Source organism: Peromyscus maniculatus, chromosome 10, assembly GCF_049852395.1.
Source record: "Peromyscus maniculatus bairdii isolate BWxNUB_F1_BW_parent chromosome 10, HU_Pman_BW_mat_3.1, whole genome shotgun sequence".
Classification (NCBI taxonomy): Eukaryota; Metazoa; Chordata; class Mammalia; order Rodentia; family Cricetidae; genus Peromyscus; species Peromyscus maniculatus.
The window spans coordinates 70,185,996-70,190,995 of record NC_134861.1 but is presented as its reverse complement, the minus strand read 5'-3'; the positions used below and the strand labels follow the sequence as shown (position 1 = coordinate 70,190,995).

General features: G+C 47.3%; 1 long non-coding RNA gene across 1 annotated transcript in view; it reads right to left on the bottom strand.

Moving 5' to 3' along the window:
- Positions 1 to 4,778: 4,778 nt before the first annotated feature.
- The window catches only part of LOC143267525 (uncharacterized), a 2,489-nt gene continuing 2,267 nt past the window's right edge, over positions 4,779 to 5,000 (bottom strand). The window contains exon 2 of the long non-coding RNA XR_013042666.1: positions 4,779 to 5,000. This exon is cut by the window's right edge and continues 1,546 nt beyond it. This is a non-coding gene — a long non-coding RNA (uncharacterized LOC143267525).

Here is a 5,000-nt window from a genome sequence, read left to right as displayed (position 1 = left end):
GAGGTGACAGATGGAGAGAATTTGCCTTCCCTGGAGGCTCCGCCATTTGAAATGATAGACAGGAACTGTGTGTCCCCTCCTTGGTGTATTAGCGACCTTTTCGTTGCTGTGACCTAATACCCCACAGAAGGGGCTTAAGGGAAGAGGTGTTTATTTGACTCATGGTTTGGAGTTATACGGTTATTCCATCATGGCAGGGAAGACATAGCTTCTGAAGTATGAAGCCGCTGGTTACATTACATGTACAGTCAGGAATCAGAGAGAGAAATGAGCCCCTGTGGTGGTTTGAATAAGAGTGGCCCCCATAGACTCATGTGTCTGAATGCTTGGCCCGTAGGCAGTGGCATTATTAGGACGTGTGGCCTTGTTGGAGTAAGTGTGGCCTTGGGGAAAGTGTGTCACTGTGGGGGCGGGCTTTGAGGTCTCATATGCTCAAGCTATACCCAGTGGGATACACAGTCTCCTTCTGCTGCCTGTGGATCAGGATGTAGAACTTTCAGCTCTTTCTCCAGCACCATGTCTGCCTGTATGCTGCCATGTCCAGCCATGACGATAATGGATTGGACCTCTGAAACTGTAAACCACCCCATTAAATGTTTCCTATGTAGGATTTGCCATGGTCATTGGGTCTCTTCACAGTAATAAAAACAAAAGATACCTTCTCACACATCTTCTATATTCTATCAATATCCATAGGTGATTAGATGTTCATGCTCAGGGTGACTTAGGAAGCCAACCTGGGCCCATCAGCTTGGGTCTCAGGACGGAGCCTTTCCATGCATTTTAAAGGCCAGTAGACTAATAATTCTATAACATACAAGTCTTTCCTACAAGTCTTACTACATCCTGTTCCTCAATGCCCTTGAGCTTTTGTCTATGGCACAGAGAACATGGATTGAGTTTTGATAGCTCGGCAGACTGCAGTTAGTTGTAAAAGCATCAATCATTTTGCTGGGTTTGGGATAGCCTAGAGAAACAGAAAAGGTAAGCCTGTGTTCACTGAGCAGTCTACAATTCAGGGTAGAGGGTCCTTTTACAATCCCAGTCACCCTCTCTGCTGTAAAAGCTCATAATTCCATAACAGAGGATTTGCAAGGGTCACGGAGAGAGCCTATCCTCAAGACAACTCGAAGCTTTATTATGCCAAGGAATGCTCACGAGTCTCTCTTAGGGCAGTATTTTATGACGAAGTCAACAATTCCCCCACAAAGCATGGATCCTGGAATCGTCTGAGTAACACCAGTGTCATGCCTTCATGGGTGAAATAGTTTCCCGTTTGACCCCCAGGAAAGCAGACCTCCTGATTCCAAGCACTTCATCTCCCAGGCGTGTTTTTCTTGGTCAACTGCTCAGTCATTTCTTTCGGCAGCCAAAAGCAATCTCTTGGTGTGAAGCATCCAGCTTTGCTTTCCAGTCAGGAAGGGCAGGGCAGCACAGGCCTGTCTGACACATGCTGATTCATTATTGCTCTAGGGAAATCGCTCCTTGCCATTTTATTAGAATATGAATCTGGTAGCAGTGGTCAGATTTCAGTTTGTAAAAGCACAGCGGAAAACACACGTGTTGTAAAGCATGAGGGTGGATATATGTGTATGTCTTTTGTTGGTTTTGTTTGGATGAGTGTCTTGTGTGGAGTCAAGGATGGCCTTGTAATCCTCCTGCCTCAGCTTCCCAAGTGCTCTGCTTTTCCCTTTTATGACACCGTGAGACTAGGAATGGTCAAGGAGGCGGTTCTTAAAGACTGAAACATGGAGAGTTTAGAAAAACAGGAAGGGAGTTTGCTGGTAAGGGCATGTAGAGGCCCAGTTAAGCTGTTTTCTTTTTTAAAATGCATTTCTTAGTTAAAAAGTTGAAGTTAGCATCCCAAATGATGACTGAGTTATGGCATTTCCGGCATCTCCATCACTATATTTTTGAGCCTCCTTTCCTGCCGTCTTTTCCCTTCCTCCCTGCCCCCTCCTTGCTGTCTCTCTTCCTCCCTCCCAAAGCTGTTTCCAGTCTGATGAGTTGGCCATAAAGTCTGATGAGGACTGAAAGACCGGATCCTACCTGGGTAGCTGGCAAGCAGAGAAGCAGACTGTGTGAGGCCATTCTGGATTTTTTTTTTTTTTTTTTTTTTTTGGTCACTCAGAGGGATCCCACCTATACAGCTGAGAGAGATAATTTGATAGAGTGTGTGGTCAGATTGCTATGGTTGTCTGAGTGTGAAATGTTCACACTCTTGGTCCTCAGCTGGTGGTGCTGTGTGAGCTCACGAATCCTTCAAGAGGCAAAGCTTTGCTGAAGGATTGAGCCACCAGGCGTGGGACTAGGGTTTTATAGTCTGGGCCCACCACCTCCGAGTCTCTGCTTCCTGACTACGACACACTGTGACCAGCTGCCTCCTGCTCCTGATGCCTTCCCCACCACGAAGGCTTTATCCCCTCAAACTCTGGGCTAGAGTGAACCCTTTATCACTCAGCAGTATCTTGTTGGGAACTTTGTCTCAGCCACAAGGAAAGTGGTAGCACAGCTGTGATACGCCATTCGTCAGAGAGTCTAGGGCATTGGGGTTTTGGGCTCTGGCAATGGACTCCTACGTTACAAGGCTGAGGTTGATCGCTGATTGGCCCATTCACCCAACCAGCATGTGACATCTTGGAGGTTCTGGGGCAGGAGACTGTAGTTAACTAGCAACCTGAGGGCTTGCTTCACAGTCCAGGAGGGGTACGGATCAAGGAACAGAGTCAGGGACCATGGAGTGCAGGGAGTTCTTTAAATCATAGTAGAGCTGCAAGAGAGACCAGACAAGGTCTTGTCAATGCAGCTTCCTGGAAGGACCAGGGGAAGCTTCCTGGAAGCCTAGATGTCTAGCCTGTTTCGTGAAATGTCGAGGGACATCCAAGTAGGTGGAAGCTGCGGTTGCAGGGAGGAAGGATTTGGTCAGGGAAGAGGTTGAAGGAGAGAATGAAGTTGGGTGAAGGCAAGGGCCAGGTCTTGCAGAGCATTGCTGAGCATTCAGAGGAGGCAGGGATTTCATTCAGGAGAAAATGGGAGCTACTGAGGTGATCTGAAAATGGCTGGATTCTTAATTAGTCCTGGAGATGGGTGACCTTACATCAGCCACTTGTTTTGAGAAGGTGACTGGCATGGCTATTCTTGGTTGTCAGTTTGATTACCTCTGGAATTAACTAAAATCCCAAAATGGAGGGACACACGTGCGAGGGATTTTCTTAATTTGAAGTGGAAAGATCAACTTCTAACAGGATCTTTGGGGTGGGAAGACACAGCTTTAAACCAGATCTTGAGACAGGAAGGCACACATTTAATCCAGATCTTTTGAGGTGGGAAAATCCACCTCTAATCTGGGCCACACCTTCTGTTGGAAGCCTAGATAGGACATGGAAGAAGGAAGCTCTTGCTCTTTGCCTGCTTGCTCTCACCTTGCTAGCAAGTCCATCCCTCCACTGGCATAGAGTCTACTTCTTTATGTATGTATCTTTGGTGTATACTGAAGACCAGCTGAGACATCCAGCCTTGTGTACTGAACAACTACTGTATTCTTGGACCTTTGGTTCAGAGGCAGCCGGTGTTGGACTAGCTGGATCAAGCCTGTAAGTCACTCTAATAAATACCCTTTCTATATACATGGAGAGATTCATTCTGTAAATTCTGTTCCTCTAGAGAATCCTGACTAAAGCAGTGACCAAAGAAACAAGCGGTGTGTGTGTGTGTGTGTGTGTGTGTGTGTGTGTGTGTGTACGCACACCTGAGTACACACTCACTCAGAATAACTTCATCAAGTGCTAATTGTGGACAACAGACTGCTCATGTTTCACATGTACAGTCTGATGAGCTTGGACCCCTGCACACACCTGTGAAAATGCCATCACATTTAAGGTAAAGGTGTATGTACCCCCCACTTCTGAGAACTTCTTCATGTCTGCTTGTTGTTATGAAAACACTTAACATGGGATTTACCTCTTTACATGTTTTCAACAGCAACACATGCTGTTAACTTTAAGCACCACATTTAATAGTAGTTTCCAGAACATTCTCATTCTGTGCAACTCTAACTTTTCATCTGCTGAGCAGCATCTCCCCATTTCTCCTTCCCGAAGCTCCTAGGAAACACCGCTTGACTCTCTGCATCTATGAGCTGTACTGTTTAGATACGTCCTGCCCGTGGAAGCACACAGTGTTTAACCTTCTGCATCTGGCTCCCTTCATCTAGCATCGCGCCCTAGTGTTCCTCCGTGTGTCAGAAATGACATCATTGCACTCTTTTCCAGGGCCAAGCAATATTCCGTCACTGCAGATTCACTCCTGGTGACATCACAGCACAGGACTTAAAGAAGCCAGGATCCCCTGGGCCAGCACAGGGAGGTGGAGTCGGGGGCGGGGTTGATGGGGAAGAGAGAATGCAAAGGTGGGCACATTAGTGTGAGTCTAGTTGGCCTGGAAGTTGTAGTATTCTTCAATGTGAAACTATGTCCCCAAATATCTTTCCATAACAAATACCTGAGACAATCAGCTAGTAACTGAGGATGCTTCCCTCTGGAGAGATTGGTCTAGCTGCCTCTGGGCCGGTGGGGAGGTTGTAGCAGACCCACACCACTTACCTCATATCCCAGAAACAAGAAGAAGGAAGTAGAGAGAGCTGGGGCCCTACCATCCCCTTCGAGGAATGTCCCCTGTGGTCTGAAGTCTTCCCACAAGCCCCTTTGCTCTCAAGAGCTCACCACCTCCCACTAGTTCCACATCTGTGACGTGTGGGTCAAAGTTAGACAAAGTGAGCGCAGGAAGTGTTGCGCCTGTATTTATTTGTGGGTACCCTCTAACACGGAGCTGGTTGCAAGCTGTTTTGAGAGAGGACATCGGTGTCTGTGGGGCTAGGGGCACTTCTGGGAGGAGCAGGAGGGCTTGGCAGGCCCTGAGTTCATGATTTGAAGATGTGCCTGCCAACTGAAGGTCTATGACCTACAGATGGACAGTTGCTAGAGTCATTCCTCCAGGATTTG